General features: G+C 46.3%; 2 long non-coding RNA genes across 3 annotated transcripts; both read left to right on the top strand.

The window, feature by feature from the left end:
• LOC125774366 (uncharacterized) lies at window positions 1–25,521 on the top strand. Of its 2 annotated transcripts, none has more exons than XR_007420850.1 (3): window positions 1–127; window positions 20,945–21,028; window positions 25,293–25,521. It is a non-coding gene; the product is annotated as an uncharacterized LOC125774366 (long non-coding RNA). The 2 variants fall into 2 exon arrangements; XR_007420849.1 differs by lacking the exon at window positions 1–127 and adding an exon at window positions 253–337 and having other exon boundaries at window positions 20,903–21,028.
• Window positions 2,125–20,492, top strand: LOC125774370 (uncharacterized). The gene is made up of 3 exons (XR_007420853.1): window positions 2,125–2,197; window positions 8,018–8,171; window positions 20,455–20,492. It is a non-coding gene; the product is annotated as an uncharacterized LOC125774370 (long non-coding RNA).
• Window positions 25,522–25,994: the final 473 nt, after the last annotated feature.

Below are 25,994 nucleotides of genomic sequence, written 5' to 3'. Positions count from 1 at the left end.
TGTGTCTTGGCTAATGTGTCTTGGCTAAGGTGTCTTGGCTAATGTGTCTTGGCTAAGGTGTCTTGGCTAAGGTGTCTTGGCTATGGTGTCTTGGCTAAGGTGTCTTGGCTAAGGTGTCTTGGCTAAGGTGTCTTGGCTAAGGTGTCTTGGCTAAGGTGTCTTGGCTAATGTGTCTTGGCTAAAGTGTCTTGGCTAAGGTGTCTTGGCTAAAGTGTCTTGGCTAAGGTGTCTTGGCTAAGATGTCTTGGCTAATGTGTCTTGGCTAATGTGTCTCGGCTAATGTGTCTTGGCTAATGTGTCTTGGCTAATGTGTCTTGGCTAATGTGTCTTGGCTAATGTGTGTTGGCTAATGTGTCTTGGCTAAGGTGTCTTGGCTAATGTGTCTTGGCTAAGGTGTCTTGGCTAAGGTGTCTTGGCTAAGGTGTCTTGGCTAATGTGTCTTGGCTAATGTGTCTTGGCTAAGGTGTCTTGGCTAAGGTGTCTTGGCTTATGTGTCTAGGCTAATGTGTCTCGGCTAATGTGTCTTGGCTAATGTGTCTTGGCTAAGGTGTCTTGGCTAATGTGTCTTGGCTAAGGTGTCTTGGCTAAGGTGTCTCGGCTAAGGTGTCTTGGCTAAGGTGTCTTGGCTAATGTGTCTTGGCTAATGTGTCTTGGCTAAAGTGTCTTGGCTAAGGTGTATGGCTAAGGTGTCTTGGCTAATGTGTCTTGGCTAATGTGTCTTGGCTAAGGTGTCTTGGCTAATGTGTCTTGGCTAATGTGGCTTGGCTAATGTGTCTTGGCTAAAGTGTCTTGGCTAATGTGTCTTGGCTAAGGTGTCTTGGCTTATGTGTCTTGGCTAAGGTGTCTTATCTAATGTGTCTTGGCGAAGGTGTCTTGGCTAATGTGTCTTGGCTAATGTGTCTTGGCTAATGTGTCTCGGCTAATGTGTCTTGGCTAAGGTGTCTTGGCTAAGGTGTCTTGGCTAATGTGTCTCGGCTAAGGTGTCTTGGCTAATGTGTCTTGGCTAAGGTGTCTTGGCTAAGGTGTCTTGGCTAAGGTGTTTTGGCTAAGGTGTCTTGGCTAATGTGTGTTGGCTTAGGTGTCTTGGCTAAGGTGTCTTGGCTAATGTGTCTTGGCTAATGTGTCTTGGCTAAGGTGTCTTGGCTAATGTGTCTTGGCTAAGGTGTCTTGGCTAAGGTGTCTCGGCTAAGGTGTCTTGGCTAAGGTGTCTTGGCTAATGTGTCTTGGCTAATGTGTCTTGGCTAAAGTGTCTTGGCTAAGGTGTATGGCTAAGGTGTCTTGGCTAATGTGTCTTGGCTAATGTGTCTTGGCTAAGGTGTCTTGGCTAATGTGTCTTGGCTAATGTGTCTTGGCTAATGTGTCTTGGCTAAAGTGTCTTGGCTAATGTGTCTTGGCTAAGGTGTCTTGGCTTATGTGTCTTGGCTAAGGTGTCTTATCTAATGTGTCTTGGCGAAGGTGTCTTGGCTAATGTGTCTTGGCTAATGTGTCTTGGCTAATGTGTCTCGGCTAATGTGTCTTGGCTAAGGTGTCTTGGCTAAGGTGTCTTGGCTAATGTGTCTCGGCTAAGGTGTCTTGGCTAATGTGTCTTGGCTAAGGTGTCTTGGCTAAGGTGTCTTGGCTAAGGTGTTTTGGCTAAGGTGTCTTGGCTAATGTGTGTTGGCTTAGGTGTCTTGGCTAAGGTGTCTTGGCTAATGTGTCTTGGCTAATGTGTCTTGGCTAATGTGTCTTGGCTAATGTGTCTTGGCTAAGGTGTCTCGGCTAATGTGTCTTGGCTAAGGTGTCTTGGCTTATGTGTCTTGGCTAATGTGTCTCGGCTAATGTGTATTGGCTAAGGTGTCTTGGCGAACGTGTCTTGGCTAAGGTGTCTTGGCTAATGTGTCTCGGCTAATGTGTCTTGGCTAATGTGTCTTGGCTAAGATTTCTTGGCTAAGGTGTCTTGGCTAATGTGTCTTGGCTAAAGTGTCTTGGCTAATGTGTCTTGGCTAATGTGTCTTGGCTAAGGTGTCTTGGCTAAGGTGTCTTGGCTAATGTGTCTTGGCTAATGTGTCTTGGCTAATGTGTCTCGGCTAATGTGTCTTGGCTAAGGTGTCTTGGCTAAGGTGTCTTGGCTAATGTGTCTCGGCTAAGGTGTCTTGGCTAATGTGTCTTGGCTAAGGTGTCTTGGCTAAGGTGTCTTGGCTAATGTGTCTTGGCTAATGTGTCTCGGCTAATGTGTCTTGGCTAAGGTGTCTTGGCTAAGGTGTCTTGGCTAAGGTGTCTTGGCTAAGGTGTCTTGACTAATTTGTCTTGGCTAAGGTGTCTTGGCTAAGGTGTCTCGGCTAATGTGTCTTGGCTAAGGTGTCTTGGCTTATGTGTCTTGGCTAATGTGTCTCGGCTAATGTGTATTGGCTAAGGTGTCTTGGCGAATGTGTCTTGGCTAAGGTGTCTTGGCTAATGTGTCTCGGCTAATGTGTCTTGGCTAATGTGTCTTGGCTAAGATTTCTTGGCTAAGGTGTCTTGGCTAATGTGTCTTGGCTAAAGTGTCTTGGCTAATGTGTCTTGGCTAAAGTGTCTTGGCTAAGGTGTCTTGGCTAAGATGTCTTGGCTAATGTGTGTTGGCTAATGTGTCTTGGCTAATGTGTCTTGGCTAAAGTGTCTTGGCTAATGTGTCTTGGCTAAGGTGTCTTGGCTTATGTGTCTTGGCTAAGGTGTCTTATCTAATGTGTCTTGGCTAATGTGTCTTGACTAAGGTGTCTTGGCTAATGTGTCTTGGCTAATGTGTCTTGGCTAATGTGTCTTGGCTAATGTGTCTTGGATGAAGTGTCTTGGCTAATGTGTCTTGGCTAAGGTGTCTTGGCTAATGTGTCTTGGCTAATGTGTCTTGGCTAATGTGTCTTGGCTAATGTGTCTTGGCTAACGTGTCTTGGCTAAGGTGTCTTGGCTAAGGTGTCTTGGCTAATGTGTCTTGGCTAAGGTGTCTTGGCTAAGGTGTCTTGGCTAAGGTGTCTTGGCTAATGTGTCTTGGCTAAGGTGTCTTGGCTAATGTGTCTTGGCTAATGTGTCTTGGCTAATGTGTCTTGATTAAGGTGTCTTGGCAAATGTGTCTTGGCTAATGTGTCTTGGCTAATGTGTCTTGGATGAAGTGTCTTGGCTAATGTGTCTTGGCTAAGGTGTCCTGGCTAATGTGTCTTGGCTAATGTGTCTTGGCTAATGTGTCTTGGCTTAGGTGTCTCGGCTAAGGTGTCTCGGCTAATGTGTCTTGGCTAATGTGTCTTGGCTAGAGTGTCTTGGCTAAGGTGTCTCGGCTAATGTGTCTTGGCTAATGTGTCTTGGCTAAGGTGTCTTGGCTAATGTGTGTTGGCTAATGTGTCTTGGCTAATGTGTCTTGGCTAAAGTGTCTTGGCTAATGTGCCTTGGCTAAGGTGTCTTGGCTTATGTGTCTTGGCTAAGGTGTCTTATCTAATGTGTCTTGGCTAATGTGTCTTGGCTAAGGTGTCGTGGCTAAGGTGTCTTGGCTAATGTGTCTTGGCTAATGTGTCTTGGCTAATGTGTCTCGGCTAATGTGTCTTGGCTAATGTGTCTTGGCTAATGTGTCTTGGCTAATGTGTCTTGGCTAAGGTGTCTTGGCTAAAGTGTCTTGGCTAAGGTGTCTTGGCTAAGGTGTCTTGGCTAAGGTGTCTTGGCTAATGTGTCTTGGCTAAGGTGTCTTGGCTAAGGTGTCTTGGCTAAGGTGTCTTGGCTAATGTGTCTTGGCTAAGGTGTCTTGGCTAATGTGTCTTGGCTAATGTGTCTTGGCTAATGTGTCTTGACTAAGGTGTCTTGGCTAATGTGTCTTGGCTAATGTGTCTTGGCTAATGTGTCTTGGCTAATGTGTCTTGGATGAAGTGTCTTGGCTAATGTGTCTTGGCTAAGGTGTCTTGGCTAATGTGTCTTGGCTAATGTGTCTTGGCTAATGTGTCTTGGCTTAGGTGTCTCGGCTAAGGTGTCTTGGCTAATGTGTCTTGGCTAATGTGTCTTGGCTAGAGTGTCTTGGCTAAGGTGTCTCGGCTAATGTGTCTTGGCTAAGGTGTCTTGGCTAATGTGTCTTGACTAAGGTGTCTTGGCTAAGGTGTCTCGGCTAAGGTGTCTTGGCTAATGTGTCTTGGCTAAGGTGTCTTGGCTAATGTGTCTTGGCTAACGTGTCTTGGCTAAGGTGTCTTGGCTAAGGTGTCTTGGCTAATGTGTCTTGGCTAAGGTGTCTTGGCTAAGGTGTCTTGGCTAAGGTGTCTTGGCTAAGGTGTCTTGGCTAATGTGTCTTGGCTAAGGTGTCTTGGCTAATGTGTCTTGGCTAATGTGTCTTGGCTAATGTGTCTTGACTAAGGTGTCTTGGCTAATGTGTCTTGGCTAATATGTCTTGGCTAAGGTGTCTTGGCTAAGGTGTCTTGGCTAATGTGTCTTGGCTAATATGTCTTGGCTAAGGTGTCTTGACTAAGGTGTCTTGGCTAAAGTGTCTTGGCTAAGGTGTCTTGGCTAAGGTGTTTTGGCTAAGGTGTCTTGGCTAATGTGCCTTGGCTAATGTGTCTTCGCTAAGGTGTCTTGGCTAAGGTGTCTCGGCTAATGTGTCTAGGCTAATGTGTCTTTTCTAATATGTCTTTGCTAAGGTGTCTTGGCTAAGGTGTCTTGGCTAAGGTGTATGGGCTAATGTGTCTAGGCTAAAGTGTCTTGGCTAATGTGTCTCGGCTAATGTGTCTTGGCTAATGTGTCTTGGCTAATGTGTCTTGGCTAATGTGTCTTGGCTAAGGTGTCTTGGCTAATGTGTCTTGGCTAAGGTGTCTTGGCTAATGTGTCTTGGCTAAGGTGTCTTGGCTAAGGTGTCTTGGCTAAGGTGTCTTGGCTAATGTGTCTTGGCTAATGTGTCTTGGCTAAGGTGTCTTGGCTAAGGTGTCTTGGCTAATGTGTCTAGGCTAATGTGTCTCGGCTAATGTGTCTTGGCTAATGTGTCTTGGCTAAGGTGTCTTGGCTAATGTGTCTTGGCTAAGGTGTCTTGGCTAAGGTGTCTCGGCTAAGGTGTCTTGGCTAAGGTGTCTTGGCTAATGTGTCTTGGCTAAGGTGTCTTGGGTAAGGTGTTTTGGCTAAGGTGTCTTGGCTAATGTGCCTTGGCTGATGTGTCTTCGCTAAGGTGTCTTGGCTAAGGTGTCTCGGCTAATGTGTCTAGGCTAATGTGTCTTGGCTAATATGTCTTTGCTAAGGTGTCTTGGCTAAGGTGTCTGGGCTAATGTGTCTAGGCTAAAGTGTCTTGGCTAGTGTGTCTTGGCTAATGTGTCTTGGCTAAGACGTCTTGGCTAAGGTGTCTTGGCTAATGTGTCTTGGCTAATGTGTCTTGGCTAAGGTGTCTTGGCTAATGTGTCTTGGCTAATGTGTCTTGGCTAAAGTGTCTTGGCTAAGGTGTCTTGGCTAAAGTGTCTTGGCTAAGGTGTCTTGGCTAAGATGTCTTGGCTAATGTGTCTTGGCTAATGTGTCTCGGCTAATGTGTCTTGGCTAATGTGTCTTGGCTAATGTGTCTTGGCTAATGTGTCTTGGCTAAGGTGTCTTGGCTAATGTGTCTTGGCTAAGGTGTCTTGGCTAATGTGTCTTGGCTAAGGTGTCTTGGCTAAGGTGTCTTGGCTAAGGTGTCTTGGCTAATGTGTCTTGGCTAATGTGTCTTGGCTAAGGTGTCTTGGCTAAGGTGTCTTGGCTAATGTGTCTAGGCTAATGTGTCTCGGCTAATGTGTCTTGGCTAATGTGTCTTGGCTAAGGTGTCTTGGCTAATGTGTCTTGGCTAAGGTGTCTTGGCTAAGGTGTCTCGGCTAAGGTGTCTTGGCTAAGGTGTCTTGGCTAATGTGTCTTGGCTAATGTGTCTTTGCTAATGTGTCTTGGCTAAGGTGTATGGCTAAGGTGTCTTGGCTAATGTGTCTTGGCTAATGTGTCTTGGCTAAGGTGTCTTGGCTAATGTGTGTTGGCTAATGTGTCTTGGCTAATGTGTCTTGGCTAAAGTGTCTTGGCTAATGTGTCTTGGCTAAGGTGTCTTGGCTTATGTGTCTTGGCTAAGGTGTCTTATCTAATGTGTCTTGGCGAAGGTGTCTTGGCTAATGTGTCTTGGCTAAGGTGTCTTGGCTAAGGTGTCTTGGCTAATGTGTCTTGGCTAATGTGTCTTGGCTAATGTGTCTCGGCTAATGTGTCTTGGCTAAGGTGTCTTGGCTAAGGTGTCTTGGCTAATGTGTCTCGGCTAAGGTGTCTTGGCTAATGTGTCTTGGCTAAGGTGTCTTGGCTAAGGTGTCTTGGCTAAGGTGTTTTGGCTAAGGTGTCTTGGCTAATGTGTGTTGGCTTAGGTGTCTTGGCTAAGGTGTCTTGGCTAATGTGTCTTGGCTAATGTGTCTTGGCTAATGTGTCTTGGCTAATGTGTCTTGGCTAAGGTGTCTTGGCTAAGGTGTCTTGGCTAAGGTGTCTTGACTAATTTGTCTTGGCTAAGGTGTCTTGGCTAAGGTGTCTCGGCTAATGTGTCTTGGCTAAGGTGTCTTGGCTTATGTGTCTTGGCTAATGTGTCTCGGCTAATGTGTATTGGCTAAGGTGTCTTGGCGAATGTGTCTTGGCTAAGGTGTCTTGGCTAATGTGTCTCGGCTAATGTGTCTTGGCTAATGTGTCTTGGCTAAGATTTCTTGGCTAAGGTGTCTTGGCTAAGGTGTCTTGGCTAAGGTGTCTCGGCTAAGGTGTCTTGGCTAATGTGTCTTGGCTAATGTGTCTTGGCTAATGTGTCTTGGCTAAGGTGTATGGCTAAGGTGTCTTGGCTAATGTGTCTTGGCTAATGTGTCTTGGCTAAGGTGTCTTGGCTAATGTGTCTCGGCTAATGTGTCTTGGCTAATGTGTCTTGGCTAAAGTGTCTTGGCTAATGTGGCTTGGCTAATGTGTCTTGGCTAATGTGTCTTGGCTAAGGTGTCTTGGCTAATGTGTCTTGGCTAATGTGTCTTGGCTAAAGTGTCTTGGCTAATGTGTCTTGGCTAATGTGTCTTGGCTAAGGTGTCTTGGCTAATGTGTCTTGGCTAAGGTGTCTTGGCTAAAGTGTCTTGGCTAATGTGTCTTGGCTAATGTGTCTTGGCTAAGGTGTCTTGGCTAAGATGTCTAGGCTAATGTGTCTCGGCTAATGTGTCTTGGCTAATGTGTCTTGGCTAAGGTGTCTTGGCTAATGTGTCTTGGCTAAGGTGTCTTGGCTAAGGTGTCTCGGCTAAGGTGTCTTGGCTAAGGTGTCTTGGCTAATGTGTCTTGGCTAATGTGTCTTGGCTAATGTGTCTTGGCTAAGGTGTATGGCTAAGGTGTCTTGGCTAATGTGTCTTGGCTAATGTGTCTTGGCTAAGGTGTCTTGGCTAATGTGTGTTGGCTAATGTGTCTTGGCTAATGTGTCTTGGCTAAAGTGTCTTGGCTAATGTGTCTTGGCTAAGGTGTCTTGGCTTATGTGTCTTGGCTAAGGTGTCTTATCTAATGTGTCTTGGCGAAGGTGTCTTGGCTAATGTGTCTTGGCTAAGGTGTCTTGGCTAAGGTGTCTTGGCTAATGTGTCTTGGCTAATGTGTCTTGGCTAATGTGTCTCGGCTAATGTGTCTTGGCTAAGGTGTCTTGGCTAAGGTGTCTTGGCTAATGTGTCTCGGCTAAGGTGTCTTGGCTAATGTGTCTTGGCTAAGGTGTCTTGGCTAAGGTGTCTTGGCTAAGGTGTCTTGGCTAAGGTGTCTTGGCTAATGTGTGTTGGCTTAGGTGTCTTGGCTAAGGTGTCTCGGCTAAGGTGTCTTGGCTAAGGTGTCTTGGCTAATGTGTCTTGGCTAATGTGTCTTGGCTAATGTGTCTTGGCTAAGGTGTATGGCTAAGGTGTCTTGGCTAATGTGTCTTGGCTAAAGTGTCTTGGCTAAGGTGTCTTGGCTAAGATGTCTTGGCTAATGTGTGTTGGCTAATGTGTCTTGGCTAATGTGTCTTGGCTAAAGTGTCTTGGCTAATGTGTCTTGGCTAAGGTGTCTTGGCTTATGTGTCTTGGCTAAGGTGTCTTATCTAATGTGTCTTGGCTAAGGTGTCTTGGCTAATGTGTCTTGGCTAAGGTGTCTTGGCTAAGGTGTCTTGGCTAATGTGTCTTGGCTAATGTGTCTTGGCTAATGTGTCTCGGCTAATGTGTCTTGGCTAAGGTGTCTTGGCTAAGGTGTCTTGGCTAATGTGTCTCGGCTAATGTGTCTAGGCTAAAGTGTCTTGGCTAGTGTGTCTTGGCTAATGTGTCTTGGCTAAGACGTCTTGGCTAAGGTGTCTTGGCTAATGTGTCTTGGCTAATGTGTCTTGGCTAATGTGTCTTTTCTAATGTGTCTTGGCTAATGTGTCTTGGCTAAAGTGTCTTGGCTAATGTGTCTTGGCTGAAGTGTCTTGGCTAAGGTGTCTTGGCTAAGATGTCTTGGCTAAGGTGTCTTGGCTAATGTGTCTCGGCTAATGTGTCTTGGCTAATGTGTCTTGGCTAATGTGTCTTGGCTAATGTGTCTTGGCTAAGGTGTCTTGGCTAATGTGTCTTGGCTAAGGTGTCTTGGCTAATGTGTCTTGGCTAAGGTGTCTTGGCTAAGGTGTCTTGGCTAAGGTGTCTTGGCTAATGTGTCTTGGCTAATGTGTCTTGGCTAAGGTGTCTTGGCTAAGGTGTCTTGGCTAATGTGTCTTGGCTAATGTGTCTTGGCTAAGGTGTCTTGGCTAAGGTGTCTTGGCTAATGTGTCTTGGCTAAAGTGTCTTGGCTAAGGTGTCTTGGCTAATGTGTCATGGCTAAGGTGTCTTGGCTAATGTGTCTTGGCTAAAGTGTCATGGCTAAGGTGTCTTGGCTAATGTGTCTTGGCTAATGTGTCTTGGCTAAGGTGTCTTGGCTAATGTGTCTTGGCTAATGTGTCTTGGCTAAAGTGTCTTGGCTAATGTGTCTTGGCTAATGTGTCTTGGCTAAGGTGTCTTGGCTAATGTGTCTTGGCTAAGGTATCTTGGCTAAAGTGTCTTGGCTAATATGTCTTGGCTAATGTGTCTTGGCTAAGGTGTCTTGGCTAAGATGTCTAGGCTAATGTGTCTCGGCTAATGTGTCTTGGCTAATGTGTCTTGGCTAAGGTGTCTTGGCTAATGTGTCTTGGCTAAGGTGTCTTGGCTAAGGTGTCTCGGCTAAGGTGTCTTGGCTAAGGTGTCTTGGCTAATGTGTCTTGGCTAATGTGTCTTGGCTAATGTGTCTTGGCTAAGGTGTATGGCTAAGGTGTCTTGGCTAATGTGTCTTGGCTAATGTGTCTTGGCTAAGGTGTCTTGGCTAATGTGTGTTGGCTAATGTGTCTTGGCTAATGTGTCTTGGCTAAAGTGTCTTGGCTAATGTGTCTTGGCTAAGGTGTCTTGGCTTATGTGTCTTGGCTAAGGTGTCTTATCTAATGTGTCTTGGCGAAGGTGTCTTGGCTAATGTGTCTTGGCTAAGGTGTCTTGGCTAAGGTGTCTTGGCTAATGTGTCTTGGCTAATGTGTCTTGGCTAATGTGTCTCGGCTAATGTGTCTTGGCTAAGGTGTCTTGGCTAAGGTGTCTTGGCTAATGTGTCTCGGCTAAGGTGTCTTGGCTAATGTGTCTTGGCTAAGGTGTCTTGGCTAAGGTGTCTTGGCTAAGGTGTCTTGGCTAAGGTGTCTTGGCTAATGTGTGTTGGCTTAGGTGTCTTGGCTAAGGTGTCTTGGCTAATGTGTCTTGGCTAATGTGTCTTGGCTAATGTGTCTTGGCTAATGTGTCTTGGCTAAGGTGTCTTGGCTAAGGTGTCTTGGCTAAGGTGTCTTGACTAATTTGTCTTGGCTAAGGTGTCTTGGCTAAGGTGTCTCGGCTAATGTGTCTTGGCTAAGGTGTCTTGGCTTATGTGTCTTGGCTAATGTGTCTCGGCTAATGTGTATTGGCTAAGGTGTCTTGGCGAATGTGTCTTGGCTAAGGTGTCTTGGCTAATGTGTCTCGGCTAATGTGTCTTGGCTAATGTGTCTTGGCTAAGATTTCTTGGCTAAGGTGTCTTGGCTAATGTGTCTTGGCTAATGTGTCTTGGCTAATGTGTCTTGGCTAATGTGTCTTGGCTAAGGTGTCTTGGCTAATGTGTCTTGGCTAATGTGTCTTGGCTAAGGTGTCTTGGCTAAGGTGTCTTGGCTAAGGTGTCTTGGCTAATGTGTCTCGGCTAATGTGTCTCGGCTAATGTGTCGTGGCTAAGGTGTCTTGGCTAATGTGTCTTGGCTAAGGTGTCTTGGCTAAGATGTCTAGGCTAATGTGTCTCGGCTAATGTGTCTTGGCTAATGTGTCTTGGCTAAGGTGTCTTGGCTAATGTGTCTTGGCTAAGGTGTCTTGGCTAAGGTGTCTCGGCTAAGGTGTCTTGGCTAATGTGTCTTGGCTAATGTGTCTTGGCTAATGTGTCTTGGCTAAGGTGTATGGCTAAGGTGTCTTGGCTAATGTGTCTTGGCTAATGTGTCTTGGCTAAGGTGTCTTGGCTAATGTGTCTCGGCTAATGTGTCTTGGCTAATGTGTCTTGGCTAAAGTGTCTTGGCTAATGTGTCTTGGCTAAGGTGTCTTGGCTTATGTGTCTTGGCTTATGTGTCTTGGCTAATGTGTCTCGGCTAATGTGTATTGGCTAAGGTGTCTTGGCGAATGTGTCTTGGCTAAGGTGTCTTGGCTAATGTGTCTTGGCTAAGGTGTCTTGGCTAATGTGTCTTGGCTAATGTGTCTTGGCTAAAGTGTCTTGGCTAATGTGTCTTGGCTAATGTGTCTTGGCTAAGGTGTCTTGGCTAAGATGTCTAGGCTAATGTGTCTTGGCTAAGGTGTCTTGGCTAATGTGTCTTGGCTAAGGTGTCTTGGCTAAGGTGTCTCGGCTAAGGTGTCTTGGCTAATGTGTCTTGGCTAATGTGTCTTGGCTAATGTGTCTTGGCTAAGGTGTATGGCTAAGGTGTCTTGGCTAATGTGTCTTGGCTAATGTGTCTTGGCTAAGGTGTCTTGGCTAATGTGTCTCGGCTAATGTGTCTTGGCTAATGTGTCTTGGCTAAAGTGTCTTGGCTAATGTGTCTTGGCTAAGGTGTCTTGGCTTATGTGTCTTGGCTTATGTGTCTTGGCTAATGTGTCTCGGCTAATGTGTATTGGCTAAGGTGTCTTGGCGAATGTGTCTTGGCTAAGGTGTCTTGGCTAATGTGTCTTGGCTAAGGTGTCTTGGCTAATGTGTCTTGGCTAATGTGTCTTGGCTAAAGTGTCTTGGCTAATGTGTCTTGGCTAATGTGTCTTGGCTAAGGTGTCTTGGCTAAGATGTCTAGGCTAATGTGTCTTGGCTAAAGTGTCTTGGCTAATGTGTCTTGGCTAATGTGTCTTGGCTAAGGTGTCTTGGCTAAGATGTCTAGGCTAATGTGTCTCGGCTAATGTGTCTTGGCTAATGTGTCTTGCCTAATGTGTCTTGGCTAAGGTGTCTTGGCTAAGATGTCTAGGCTAATGTGTCTCGGCTAATGTGTCTTGGCTAATGTGTCTTGGCTAAGGTGTCTTGGCTTATGTGTCTTGGCTTATGTGTCTTGGCTAATGTGTCTCGGCTAATGTGTATTGGCTAAGGTGTCTTGGCGAATGTGTCTTGGCTAATGTGTCTTGGCTAATGTGTCTTGGCTAAGGTGTCTTGGCTAATGTGTCTTGGCTAATGTGTCTTGGCTAAAGTGTCTTGGCTAATGTGTCTTGGCTAATGTGTCTTGGCTAAGGTGTCTTGGCTAAGATGTCTAGGCTAATGTGTCTTGGCTAAAGTGTCTTGGCTAATGTGTCTTGGCTAATGTGTCTTGGCTAAGGTGTCTTGGCTAAGATGTCTAGGCTAATGTGTCTCGGCTAATGTGTCTTGGCTAATGTGTCTTGGCTAAGGTGTCTTGGCTAATGTGTCTTGGCTAAGGTGTCTTGGCTAAGGTGTCTCGGCTAAGGTGTCTTGGCTAAGGTGTCTTGGCTAATGTGTCTTGGCTAATGTGTCTTGGCTAATGTGTCTTGGCTAAGGTGTATGGCTAAGGTGTCTTGGCTAATGTGTCTTGGCTAATGTGTCTTGGCTAAGGTGTCTTGGCTAATGTGTGTTGGCTAATGTGTCTTGGCTAATGTGTCTTGGCTAAAGTGTCTTGGCTAATGTGTCTTGGCTAAGGTGTCTTGGCTTATGTGTCTTGGCTAAGGTGTCTTATCTAATGTGTCTTGGCGAAGGTGTCTTGGCTAATGTGTCTTGGCTAAGGTGTCTTGGCTAAGGTGTCTTGGCTAATGTGTCTTGGCTAATGTGTCTTGGCTAATGTGTCTCGGCTAATGTGTCTTGGCTAAGGTGTCTTGGCTAAGGTGTCTTGGCTAATGTGTCTTGGCTAAGGTGTCTTGGCTAAGGTGTCTTGGCTAAGGTGTCTTGGCTAAGGTGTCTTGGCTAATGTGTGTTGGCTTAGGTGTCTTGGCTAAGGTGTCTTGGCTAATGTGTCTTGGCTAATGTGTCTTGGCTAATGTGTCTTGGCTAATGTGTCTTGGCTAAGGTGTCTTGGCTAAGGTGTCTTGGCTAAGGTGTCTTGACTAATTTGTCTTGGCTAAGGTGTCTTGGCTAAGGTGTCTCGGCTAATGTGTCTTGGCTAAGGTGTCTTGGCTTATGTGTCTTGGCTAATGTGTCTCGGCTAATGTGTATTGGCTAAGGTGTCTTGGCGAATGTGTCTTGGCTAAGGTGTCTTGGCTAATGTGTCTCGGCTAATGTGTCTTGGCTAATGTGTCTTGGCTAATGTGTCTTGGCTAATGTGTCTTGGCTAAGGTGTCTTGGCTAAGATGTCTAGGCTAATGTGTCTCGGATAATGTGTTTTGGCTAATGTGTCTTGGCTAAGGTGTCTTGGCTAATGTGTCTTGGCTAAGGTGTCTTGGCTAATGTGTCTCGGCTAATGTGTATTGGCTAAGGTGTCTTGGCGAATGTGTCTTGGCTAATGTGGCTTGGCTAATGTGTCTTGGCTAATTTGTCTTGGCTAAGGTGTCTTGGCTAAGGTGTCTCGGCTAATGTAACTTGGCTAAGGTGTCTTGGCTTATGTGTCTTGGCTAATGTGTCTCGGCTAATGTGTATTGGCTAAGGTGTCTTGGCGAATGTGTCTTGGCTAAGGTGTCTTGGCTAATGTGTCTCGGCTAATGTGTCTTGGCTAATGTGTCTTGGCTAAGATTTCTTGGCTAAGGTGTCTTATCTAATGTGTCTTGGCAAAGGTGTCTTGGCTAATGTGTCTTGGCTAAGGTGTCTTGGCTAATGTGTCTTGGCTAATGTGTCTTGGCTAAGGTGTCTTGGCTAAGGTGTCTTGGCTAATGTGTCTTGGCTAATGTGTCTTGGCTAATGTGTCTTGGCTAAGGTGTCTTGGCTAAGGTGTCTTGGCTAATGTGTCTTGGCTAAGGTGTCTTGGCTAATGTGTCTTGGCTAAGGTGTCTTGGCTAATGTGTCTTGGCTAATGTGTCTTGGCTAAGGTGTCTTGGCTAATGTGTCTTGGCTAAGGTGTCTTGGCTAAGGTGTCTTGGCTAATGTGTCTTGGCTAATGTGTCTTGGCTAATGTGTCTTGGCTAATGTGTCTTGGCTAAGGTGTCTTGGCTAAGGTGTCTTGGCTAAGGTGTCTTGACTAATTTGTCTTGGCTAAGGTGTCTTGGCTAAGGTGTCTCGGCTAATGTGTCTTGGCTAAGGTGTCTTGGCTTATGTGTCTTGGCTAATGTGTCTCGGCTAATGTGTATTGGCTAAGGTGTCTTGGCGAATGTGTCTTGGCTAAGGTGTCTTGGCTAATGTGTCTCGGCTAATGTGTCTTGGCTAATGTGTCTTGGCTAAGATTTCTTGGCTAAGGTGTCTTGGCTAATGTGTCTTGGCTAATGTGTCTTGGCTAATGTGTCTTGGCTTATGTGTCTTGGCTAAGGTGTCTTGGCTAATGTGTCTTGGCTAACGTGTCTTGGCTAAGGTGTCTTGGCTAAGGTGTCTTGGCTAATGTGTCTTGGCTAAGGTGTCTTGGCTAAGGTGTCTTGGCTAAGGTGTCTTGGCTAATGTGTCTTGGCTAACGTGTCTTGGCTAAGGTGTCTTGGCTAAGGTGTCTTGGCTAATGTGTCTTGGCTAATGTGTCTTGGCTAAGGTGTCTTGGCTAAGATGTCCTGGCTAATGTGTCTCGGCTAATGTGTCTTGGCTAATGTGTCTTGGCTAATGTGTCTTGGCTAATGTGTCTTGGCTAAGGTGTCTTGGCTAATGTGTCTTGGCTAACGTGTCTTGGCTAAGGTGTCTTGGCTAAGGTGTCTTGGCTAATGTGTCTTGGCTAAGGTGTCTTGGCTAAGGTGTCTTGGCTAAGGTGTCTTGGCTAATGTGTCTTGGCTAACGTGTCTTGGCTAAAGTGTCTTGGCTAATGTGTCTTGGCTAATGTGTCTTGGCTAAGGTGTCTTGGCTAAGATGTCTAGGCTAATGTGTCTTGGCTAAAGTGTCTTGGCTAATGTGTCTTGGCTAATGTGTCTTGGCTAAGGTGTCTTGGCTAAGATGTCTAGGCTAATGTGTCTCGGCTAATGTGTCTTGGCTAATGTGTCTTGGCTAATGTGTCTTGGCTAAGGTGTCTTGGCTAAGATGTCTAGGCTAATGTGTCTCGGCTAATGTGTCTTGGCTAATGTGTCTTGGCTAAGGTGTCTTGGCTTATGTGTCTTGGCTTATGTGTCTTGGCTAATGTGTCTCGGCTAATGTGTATTGGCTAAGGTGTCTTGGCGAAAGTGTTTTGGCTAATGTGTCTTGGCTAGTGTGTCTTGGCTAAGGTGTCTTGGCTAATGTGTCTTGGCTAATGTGTCTTGGCTAAAGTGTCTTGGCTAATGTGTCTTGGCTAATGTGTCTTGGCTAATGTGTCTTGGCTAAGATGTCTAGGCTAATGTGTCTTGGCTAAAGTGTCTTGGCTAATGTGTCTTGGCTAATGTGTCTTGGCTAAGGTGTCTTGGCTAAGATGTCTAGGCTAATGTGTCTCGGCTAATGTGTCTTGGCTAATGTGTCTTGGCTAAGGTGTCTTGGCTAATGTGTCTTGGCTAATGTGTCTCGGCTAAGGTGTCTTATCTAATGTGTCTTGGCTAAGGTGTCTTGGCTAATGTGTCTTGGCTAAGGTGTCTTGGCTAAGGTGTCTTGGCTAATGTGTCTTGGCTAATGTGTCTTGGCTAATGTGTCTCGGCTAATGTGTCTTGGCTAAGGTGTCTTGGCTAAGGTGTCTTGGCTAATGTGTCTCGGCTAAGGTGTCTTGGCTAATGTGTCTTGGCTAAGGTGTCTTGGCTAAGGTGTCTTGGCTAAGGTGTCTTGGCTAAGGTGTCTTGGCTAATGTGTGTTGACTTAGGTGTCTTGGCTAAGGTGTCTTGGCTAATGTGTCTTGGCTAATGTGTCTTGGCTAAGGTGTCTTGGCTAAGGTGTCTTGGCTAAGGTGTCTTGACTAATTTGTCTTGGCTAAGGTGTCTTGGCTAAGGTGTCTTGGCTAAGGTGTCTCGGCTAATGTAACTTGGCTAAGGTGTCTTGGCTTATGTGTCTTGGCTAATGTGTCTTGGCTAAGGTGTCTTGGCTAATGTGTCTTGGCTAACGTGTCTTGGCTAAGGTGTCTTGGCTAAGGTGTCTTGGCTAAGGTGTCTTGGCTAGGGTGTCTTGGCTAAGGTGTCTTGGCTAGGGTGTCTTGGCTAAGGTGTCTTGGCTAGGGTGTCTTGGCTAAGGTGTCTTGGCTAAGGTGTCTTGGCTAAGGTGTCTTGGCTAAGGTGTCTTGGCTAAGGTGTCTTGGCTAAGGTGTCTTGGCTAATGTGTCTTGGCTAAGGTGTCTTGGCTAAGGTGTCTTGGCTAAGGTGTCTTGGCTAATGTGTCTTCGCTAATGTGTCTTGGCTAAGGTGTCTTGGCTAAGGTGTCTTGGCTAAGGTGTCTTGGCTAAGGTGTCTTGGCTAAGGTGTCTTGGCTAATGTGTCTCGGCTAAGGTGTCTTGGCTAAGGTGTCTTGGCTAAGGTGTCTTGGCTAAGGTGTCTTGGCTAAGGTGTCTTGGCTAAGGTGTCTTGGCTAATGTGTCTTGGCTAAGGTGTCTTGGCTAAGGTGTCTTGGCTAATGTGTCTTGGCTACGGTGTCTTGGCGAATGTGTCTTGGCTAAGGTGTCTTGGCTAAGGTGTCTTGGCTAAGGTGTCTTGGCTAAGGTGTCTTGGCTAATGTGTCTTGGCTAATGTGTCTTGGCTAAGGTGGCTAATGTGTCTTGGCTAAGGTGTCTTGGCTAAGGTGTCTTGGCTAATGTGTCTTGGCTAAGGTGTCTTGGCTAAGGTGTCTTGGCTAAGGTGTCTTGGCTAATGTGTCTTGGCTAAGGTGTCTTGGCTAAGGTGTCTTGGCTAAGGTGTCTTGGCTAAGGTGTCTTGGCTAAGGTGTCATATCTAATGTGTCTTGGCTAAGGTGTCTTGGCTAATGTGTCTTGGCTAAGGTGTCTTGGCTAAGGTGTCTTGGCTAGGGTGTCTTGGCTAAGGTGTCTTGGCTAGGGTGTCTTGGCTAAGGTGTCTTGGCTAAGGTGTCTTGGCTAATGTGTCTTGGCTAAGGTGTCTTGGCTAAGGTGTCTTGGCTAAGGTGTCTTGGCTAATGTGTCTTGGCTAAGGTGTCTCGGCTAAGGTGTCTTGGCTAATGTGTCTTGGCTAAGGTGTATTGGCTAAGGTGTCTTGGCTAAGGTGTCTTGGCTAAGGTGTCTTGACTAAGGTGTCTTGGCTAATGTGTCTTGGGTAAGGTGTCTTGGCTAAGGTGTCTTGGCTAAGGTGTCTTGGCTAATGTGTCTTGGCTAAGGTGTCTTGGCTAAGGTGTCTTGGCTAAGGTGTCTTGGCTAAGGTGTCTTGGCTAAGGTGTCTTGGGTAAGGTGTCTTGGCTAAGGTGTCTTGGCTAAGGTGTCTTGGCTAATGTGTCTTGGCTAAGGTGTCTTGGCTAAGGTGTCTTGGCTAATGTGTCTTGGCTAAGGTGTCTTGGCTAAGGTGTCTTGGCTAAGGTGTCTTGGCTAAGGTGTCTTGGCTAAGGTGTCTTGGCTAAGGTGTCTTGGCTAATGTGTCTTGCCTAATGTGTCTTGGCTAATGTGTCTTGGCTAAGGTGTCTTGGCTAAGGTGTCTTGGCTAAGGTGTCTTGGCTAAGGTGTCTTGGCTAATGTGTCTTGGCTAAGGTGTCTTATCTAATGTGTTTTGGCTAATGTGTCTTGGCTAAGGTGTCTTGGCTAAGGTGTCTTGGCTAAGGTGTCTTGGCTAAGGTGTCTTGGCTAAGGTGTCTTGGCTAATGTGTCTTGGCTAAGGTGTCTTGGCTAAGGTGTCTTGGCTAAGGTATCTTGGCTAAGGTGTCTTGGCTAAGGTGTCTTGGCTAAGGTGTCTTGGCTAAGGTGTCTTGGCTAAGGTGTCTTGGCTAATGTGTCTTGGCTAAGGTGTCTTGGCTAAGGTGTCTTGGCTAAGGTGTCTTGGCTAAGGTGTCTTGGCTAATGTGTCTTGGCTAAGGTGTCTTGGCTAAGGTGTCTTGGCTAAGGTGTCTTGGCTAAGGTGTCTTGGCTAAGGTGTCTTGGCTAAGGTGTCTTGGCTAAGGTGTCTTGGCTAAGGTGTCTTGGCTAATGTGTCTTGGCTAATGTGTCTTGGCTAAGGTGTCTTGGCTAAGGTGTCTTGGCTAAGGTGTCTTGGCTAATGTGTCTTGGCTAAGGTGTCTTGGCTAATGTGTCTTGGCTAAGGTGTCTTGGCTAAGGTGTCTTGGCTAAGGTGTCTTGGCTAAGGTGTCTTGGCTAAGGTGTCTTGGCTAATGTGTCTTGGCTAAGGTGTCTTGGCTAAGGTGTCTTGGCTAGGGTGTCTTGGCTAAGGTGTCTTGGCTAGGGTGTCTTGGCTAAGGTGTCTTGGCTAAGGTGTCTTGGCTAATGTGTCTTGGCTAAGGTGTCTTGGCTAAGGTGTCTTGGCTAAGGTGTCTTGGCTAATGTGTCTTGGCTAAGGTGTCTCGGCTAAGGTGTCTTGGCTAATGTGTCTTGGCTAAGGTGTATTGGCTAAGGTGTCTTGGCTAAGGTGTCTTGGCTAAGGTGTCTTGACTAAGGTGTCTTGGCTAATGTGTCTTGGGTAAGATGTCTTGGCTAAGGTGTCTTGGCTAAGGTGTCTTGGCTAATGTGTCTTGGCTAAGGTGTCTTGGCTAAGGTGTCTTGGCTAAGGTGTCTTGGCTAAGTTGTCTTGGCTAATGTGTCTTGGGTAAGGTGTCTTGGCTAAGGTGTCTTGGCTAAGGTGTCTTGGCTAATGTGTCTTGGCTAAGGTGTCTTGGCTAAGGTGTCTTGGCTAATGTGTCTTGGCTAAGGTGTCTTGGCTAAGGTGTCTTGGCTAAGGTGTCTTGGCTAAGGTGTCTTGGCTAAGGTGTCTTGGCTAAGGTGTCTTGGCTAAGGTGTCTTGGCTAAGGTGTCTTGGCTAATGTGTCTTGCCTAATGTGTCTTGGCTAATGTGTCTTGGCTAAGGTGTCTTGGCTAAGGTGTCTTGGCTAAGGTGTCTTGGCTAAGGTGTCTTGGCTAATGTGTCTTGGCTAAGGTGTCTTATCTAATGTGTTTTGGCTAATGTGTCTTGGCTAAGGTGTCTTGGCTAAGGTGTCTTGGCTAAGGTGTCTTGGCTAAGGTGTCTTGGCTAAGGTGTCTTGGCTAATGTGTCTTGGCTAAGGTGTCTTGGCTAAGGTGTCTTGGCTAAGGTATCTTGGCTAAGGTGTCTTGGCTAAGGTGTCTTGGCTAAGGTGTCTTGGCTAAGGTGTCTTGGCTAAGGTGTCTTGGCTAATGTGTCTTGGCTAAGGTGTCTTGGCTAAGGTGTCTTGGCTAAGGTGTCTTGGCTAAGGTGTCTTGGCTAATGTGTCTTGGCTAAGGTGTCTTGGCTAAGGTGTCTTGGCTAAGGTGTCTTGGCTAAGGTGTCTTGGCTAAGGTGTCTTGGCTAAGGTGTCTTGGCTAAGGTGTCTTGGCCAATGTGTCTTGGCTAATGTGTCTTGGCTAAGGTGTCTTGGCTAAGGTGTCTTGGCTAAGGTGTCTTGGCTGAGGTGTCTTGGCTAAGGTGTCTTGGCTAAGGTGTCTTGGCTAAGGTGTCTTGGCTAAGGTGTCTTGGCTAATGTGTCTTGGCTAAGGTGTCTTGGCTAAGGTGTCTTGGCTAAGGTGTCTTGGCTAAGGTGTCTTGGCTAATGTGTCTTGGCTAAGGTGTCTTGGCTAATGTGTCTTGGCTAAGGTGTCTTGGCTAAGGTGTCTTGGCTAAGGTGTCTTGGCTAAGGTGTCTTTGCTAAGGTGTCTTGGCTAAGGTGTCTTGGCTAAGGTGTCTTGGCTAATGTGTCTTGGCTAATGTGTCTTGGCTAAGGTGTCTTGGCTAAGGTGTCTTGGCTAAGGTGTCTTGGCTAAGGTGTCTTGGCTAATGTGTCTTGGTTAAGGTGTCTTGGCTAAGGTGTCTTGGCTAAGGTGTCTTGGCTAAGGTGTCTTGGCTAAGGTGTCTTGGCTAATGTGTCTTGGCTAAGGTGTCTTGGCTAAGGTGTCTTGGCTAAGGTGTCTTGGCTAAGGTGTCTTGGCTAATGTGTCTTGGCTAAGGTGTCTTGGCTAATGTGTCTTGGCTAAGGTGTCTTGGCTAAGGTGTCTTGGCTAAGGTGTCTTGGCTAAGGTGTCTTGGCTAAGGTGTCTTGGCTAAGGTGTCTTGGCTAAGGTGTCTTGGCGAATGTGTCTTGGTTAAGGTGTCTTGGCTAATGTGTCTTGGCTAAGTTGTCTTGGCTAAGGTGTCTTGGCTAATGTGTCTTGGCTAAGGTGTCTTGGCTAATGTGTCTTGGTTAAGGTGTCTTGGCTAATGTGTCTTGGCTAATGTGTCTTGGCTAAGGTGTCTTGGCTAATGTGTCTTGGCTAAGGTGTCTTGGCTAAGGTGTCTTGGCTAAGGTGTCTTGGCTAAGGTGTCTTGGCTAAGGTGTCTTGGCTAATGTGTCTTGGCTAAGGTGTCTTGGCTAAGGTGTCTTGGCTAATGTGTCTTGGCTAATGTGTCTTGGCTAATGTGTCTTGGCTAAGGTGTCTTGGCTAAGTTGTCTTGGCTAAGGTGTCTTGGCTAAGGTGTCTTGGCTAATGTGTCTTGGCTAAGGTGTCTTGGCTAATGTGTCTTGGCTAAGGTGTCTTGGCTAATGTGTCTTTGCTAAGGTGTCTTGGTCAAGGTGTCTTTTCTAATGTGTCTTGGCTAAGGTGTCTTGGCTAAGGTGTCTTGGCTAAGGTGTCTTGGCTAAGGTGTCTTGGCTAAGGTGTCTTGGCTAAGGTGTCTTGGCTAAGGTGTCTAGGCTAATGTGTCTTGGCTAAGGTGTCTTGGCTAAGGTGTCTTGGCTAAGGTGTCTTGGCTAAGGTGTTCTGGCTAAGGTGTCTTGGCTAAGGTGTCTTGGCTAAGGTGTCTTGGCTAATGTGTCTTGGCGAAGGTGTCTTGGCTAAGGTGTCTTGGCTAAGGTGTCTTGGCTAAGGTGTCTTGGCTAAGGTGTCTTGGCTAAGGTGTCTTGGCTAAGGTGTCTTTTCTAATGTGTCTTGGCTAATGTGTCTTGGCTAAGGTGTCTTGGCTAAGGTGTCTTGGCTAATGTGTCTTGGCTAAGGTGTCTTGGCTAATGTGTCTTGGCTAAGGTGTCTTGGCTAAGGTGTCTTGGCTAAGGTGTCTTGGCTAAGGTGTCTTGGCTAAGGTGTCTTGGCTAAGGTGTCTTGGCTAAGGTGTTTTGGCTAAGGTGTCTTGGCTAATGTGTCTTGGCTAATGTGTCTTTGCTAAGGTGTCTTGGTCAAGGTGTCTTGGCTAATGTGTCTTGGCTAAGGTGTCTTGGCTAAGGTGTCTTGGCTAAGGTGTCTTGGCTAAGGTGTCTTGGCTAATGTGTCTTGTCTAAGGTGTCTTGGCTAATGTGTCTAGGCTAAGGTGTCTTGGTCAAGGTGTCTTGGCTAATGTGTCTTGGCTAAGGTGTCTTGGCTAAGGTGTTTTGGCTAATGTGTCTTGGCTAATGTGTCTTGGCTAAGGTGTCTTGGCTAATGTGTCTTGGCTAAGGTGTCTTGGCTAAGGTGTCTTCGCTAATGTGTCTTGGCTAAGGTGTCTTGGCTAAGGTGTCTTGGCTAAGGTGTCTTGGCTAAGGTGTCTTGGCTAAGGTGTCTTGGCTAATGTGTCTTGGCTAAGGTGTCTTGGCTAAGGTGTCTTGGCTAATGTGTCTTGACTAATGTGTCTTGGCTAATGTGTCTTGGCTAATGTGTCTTGGCTAATGTGTGTTGGCTTAGGTGTCTTGGCTAAGGTGTCTTGGCTAATGTGTCTTGGCTAATGTGTCTTGGCTAATGTGTCTTGGCTAATGTGTCTTGGCTAAGGTGTCTTGGCTAAGGTGTCTTGGCTAAGGTGTCTTGACTAATTTGTCTTGGCTAAGGTGTCTTGGCTAAGGTGTCTCGGCTAATGTGTCTTGGCTAAGGTGTCTTGGCTTATGTGTCTTGGCTAATGTGTCTCGGCTAATGTGTATTGGCTAAGGTGTCTTGGCGAATGTGTCTTGGCTAAGGTGTCTTGGCTAATGTGTCTCGGCTAATGTGTCTTGGCTAATGTGTCTTGGCTAAGATTTTTTGGCTAAGGTGTCTTGGCTAATGTGTCTTGGCTAATGTGTCTTGGCTAATGTGTCTTGGCTAATGTGTCTTGGCTAAGGTGTCTTGGCTAATGTGTCTTGGCTAACGTGTCTTGGCTAAGGTGTCTTGGCTAATGTGTCTTGGCTAATGTGTCTTGGCTAAGGTGTATGGCTAAGGTGTCTTGGCTAATGTGTCTTGGCTAATGTGTCTTGGCTAATTTGTCTTGGCTAAGGTGTCTTGGCTAAGGTGTCTCGGCTAATGTAACTTGGCTAAGGTGTCTTGGCTTATGTGTCTTGGCTTATGTGTCTCGGCTAATGTGTATTGGCTAAGATTTTTTGGCTAAGGTGTCTTGGCTAATGTGTCTTGGCTAATGTGTCTTGGCTAATGTGTCTTGGCTAATGTGTCTTGGCTAATGTGTCTTGGCGAATGTGTCTTGGCTAAGGTGTCTTGGCTAATGTGTCTCGGCTAATGTGTCTTGGCTAATGTGTCTTGGCTAAGATTTCTTGGCTAAGGTGTCTTATCTAATGTGTCTTGGCGAAGGTGTCTTGGCTAATGTGTCTTGGCTAAGGTGTCTTGGCTAATGTGTCTTGGCTAATGTGTCTTGGCTAAGGTGTCTTGGCTAAGGTGTCTTGGCTAATGTGTCTTGGCTAATGTGTCTCGGCTAATGTGTCTTGGCTAAGGTGTCTTGGCTAAGGTGTCTTGGCTAATGTGTCTCGGCTAAGGTGTCTTGGCTAATGTGTCTTGGCTAAGGTGTCTTGGCTAATGTGTCTTGGCTAATGTGTCTTGGCTAAGGTGTCTTGGCTAATGTGTCTTGGCTAAGGTGTCTTGGCTAAGGTGTCTTGGCTAATGTGTCTTGGCTAATGTGTCTTGGCTAATGTGTCTTGGCTAATGTGTCTTGGCTAAGGTGTCTTGGCTAAGGTGTCTTGGCTAAGGTGTCTTGACTAATTTGTCTTGGCTAAGGTGTCTTGGCTAAGGTGTCTCGGCTAATGTGTCTTGGCTAAGGTGTCTTGGCTTATGTGTCTTGGCTAATGTGTCTCGGCTAATGTGTATTGGCTAAGGTGTCTTGGCGAATGTGTCTTGGCTAAGGTGTCTTGGCTAATGTGTCTCGGCTAATGTGTCTTGGCTAATGTGTCTTGGCTAAGATTTCTTGGCTAAGGTGTCTTGGCTAATGTGTCTTGGCTAATGTGTCTTGGCTAATGTGTCTTGGCTAATGTGTCTTGGCTAAGGTGTCTTGGCTAATGTGTCTTGGCTAACGTGTCTTGGCTAAGGTGTCTTGGCTAAGGTGTCTTGGCTAATGTGTCTTGGCTAAGGTGTCTTGGCTAAGGTGTCTTGGCTAAGGTGTCTTGGCTAATGTGTCTTGGCTAACGTGTCTTGGCTAAGGTGTCTTGGCTAAGGTGTCTTGGCTAATGTGTCTTGGCTAATGTGTCTTGGCTAAGGAGTCTTGGCTAAGATGTCTAGGCTAATGTGTCTCGGCTAATGTGTCTTGGCTAATGTGTCTTGGCTAAGGTGTCTTGGCTAATGTGTCTTGGCTGAGGTGTCTTGGCTAAGGTGTCTCGGCTAAGGTGTCTTGGCTAATGTGTCTTGGCTAATGTGTCTTGGCTAATGTGTCTTGGCTAAGGTGTATGGCTAAGGTGTCTTGGCTAATGTGTCTTGGCTAGTGTGTCTTGGCTAAGGTGTCTTGGCTAATGTGTCTCGGCTAATGTGTCTTGGCTAATGTGTCTTGGCTAAAGTGTCTTGGCTAATGTGTCTTGGCTAAGGTGTCTTGGCTTATGTGTCTTGGCTAAGGTGTCTTATCTAATGTGTCTTGGCGAAGGTGTCTTGGCTAATGTGTTTTGGCTAAGGTGTCTTGGCTAAGGTGTCTTGGCTAATGTGTCTTGGCTAATGTGTCTTGGCTAATGTGTCTCGGCTAATGTGTCTTGGCTAATGTGTCTTGGCTAATGTGTCTTGGCTAATGTGTCTTGGCTAATGTGTCTTGGCTAACGTGTCTTGGCTAAGGTGTCTTGGCTAAGGTGTCTTGGCTAATGTGTCTTGGCTAATGTGTCTTGGCTAAGGTGTATGGCTAAGGTGTCTTGGCTAATGTGTCTTGGCTAAGGTGTCTTGGCTAATGTGTCTTGGCTAAAGTGTATGGCTAAGGTGTCTTGGCTTATGTGTGTTGGCTAATGTGTCTTGGCTAAGGTGTCTTGGCTAATGTGTCTTGGCTAATGTGTTTTGGCTAAGGTGTATGGCTAAGGTGTCTTGGCTAATGTGTCTTGGCTAATGTGTCTTGGCTAATGTGTCTTGGCTAAGGTGTATGGCTAAGGTGTCTTGGCTTATGTGTGTTGGCTAATGTGTCTTGGCTAATGTGTCTTGGCTAAAGTGTCTTGGCTAATGTGTCTTGGCTAAGGTGTCTTGGCTTATGTGTCTTGGCTAAGGTGTCTTATCTAATGTGTCTTGGCGAAGGTGTCTTGGCTAATGTGTCTTGGCTAAGGTGTCTTGGCTAAGGTGTCTTGGCTAATGTGTCTTGGCTAATGTGTCTTGGCTAAGGTGTCTCGGCTAATGTGTCTTGGCTAATGTGTCTTGGCTAATGTGTCTTGGCTAAGGTGTCTTGGCTAAGGTGTCTTGGCTAATGTGTCTTGGCTAACGTGTCTTGGCTAAGGTGTCTTGGCTAATGTGTCTTGGCTAATGTGTCTTGACTAAGGTGTCTTGGCTAATGTGTCTTGGCTAATGTGTCTTGGCTAATGTGTCTTGGCTAATGTGTCTTGGATGAAGTGTCTTGGCTAAGGTGTCTTGGCTAAGGTGTCTTGGCGAATATGTCTTGGCTAATGTGTCTTGGCTAATGTGTCTTGGCTTAGGTGTCTCGGCTAAGGTGTCTTGGCTAATGTGTCTTGGCTAATGTGTCTTGGCTAATGTGTCTTGGCTAATGTGTCTTGGCTAAGACGTCTTGGCTAAGGTGTCTTGGCTAATGTGTCTTGGCTAATGTGTCTTGGCTAAGGTGTCTCGGCTAATGTGTCTTGGCTAATGTGTCTTGGCTAAGGTGTCTTGGCTAATGTGTCTTGGCTAAAGTGTCTTGGCTAAGGTGTCTTGGCTAAGATGTCTTGGCTAATGTGTCTTGGCTAATGTGTCTCGGCTAATGGGTCTTGGCTAATGTGTCTTGGCTAATGTGTCTTGGCTAATGTGTCTTGGCTAAGGTGTCTTGGCTAATGTGTCTTGGCTAAGGTGTCTTGGCTAATGTGTCTTGGCTAAGGTGTCTTGGCTAAGGTGTCTTGGCTAAGGTGTCTTGGCTAATGTGTCTTGGCTAAAGTGTCATGGCTAAGGTGACTTGGATAAGGTGTCTTGGCTAATGTGTCTTGGCTAAGGTGTCTTGGCTAATGCGTCTTGGCTAATGTGTCTTGGCTAAGGTGTCTTGGCTAAGGTGTCTTGGCTAATGTGTCTTGGCTAAGGTGTCTTGGCTAAGGTGTCTTGGCTAAGGTGTCTTGGCTTATGTGTCTTGGCTAAGGTGTCTTGGCTAAGGTGTCTTGGCTAAGGTGTCTTGGCTAATGTGTCTTGGCTAACGTGTCTTGGCTAAGGTGTCTTGGCTAAGGTGTCTTGGCTAATGTGTCTTGGCTAATGTGTCTTGGCTAAGGTGTCTTGGCTAAGATGTCTAGGCTAATGTGTCTCGGCTAATGTGTCTTGGCTAATGTGTCTCGGCTAATGTGTCTTGGCTTATGTGTCTTGGCTAAGGTGTCTTATCTAATGTGTCTTGGCGAAGGTGTCTTGGCTAATGTGTCTTGGCTAAGGTGTCTTGGCTAAGGTGTCTTGGCTAATGTGTCTTGGCTAATGTGTCTTGGCTAATGTGTCTTGGCTAATGTGTCTTGGCTAATGTGTCTTGGCTAATGTGTCTTGGCTAATGTGTCTTGGCTAAGGTGTCTTGGCTAATGTGTCTTGGCTAACGTGTCTTGGCTAAGGTGTCTTGGCTAATGTGTCTTGGCTAATGTGTCTTGACTAAGGTGTCTTGGCTAATGTGTCTTGGCTAATGTGTCTTGGCTAATGTGTCTTGGATGAAGTGTCTTGGCTAAGGTGTCTTGGCTAAGGTGTCTTGGCGAATGTGTCTTGGCTAATGTGTCTTGGCTAATGTGTCTTGGCTTAGGTGTCTCGGCTAATGTGTCTTGGCTAATGTGTCTTGGCTAATGTGTCTTGGCTAGAGTGTCTTGGCTAATGTGTCTTGGCTAAGACGTCTTGGCTAAGGTGTCTTGGCTAATGTGTCTTGGCTAATGTGTCTTGGCTAAGGTGTCTTGGCTAATGTGTCTTGGCTAATGTGTCTTGGCTAAAGTGTCTTGGCTAATGTGTCTTGGCTAAAGTGTCTTGGCTAAGGTGTCTTGGCTAAGATGTCTTGGCTAATGTGTCTTGGCTAATGTGTCTCGGCTAATGTGTCTTGGCTAATGTGTCTTGGCTAATGTGTCTTGGCTAATGTGTCTTGACTAAGGTGTCTTGGCTAATGTGTCTTGGCTAAGGT

This window comes from Anopheles funestus, unplaced genomic scaffold, assembly GCF_943734845.2.
Source record: "Anopheles funestus unplaced genomic scaffold, idAnoFuneDA-416_04 scaffold_65_ctg1, whole genome shotgun sequence".
Classification (NCBI taxonomy): domain Eukaryota; kingdom Metazoa; phylum Arthropoda; class Insecta; order Diptera; family Culicidae; genus Anopheles; species Anopheles funestus.
Note: the sequence above shows the minus strand (reverse complement) of the source record. Positions and strands in the feature narration are given on the sequence as shown.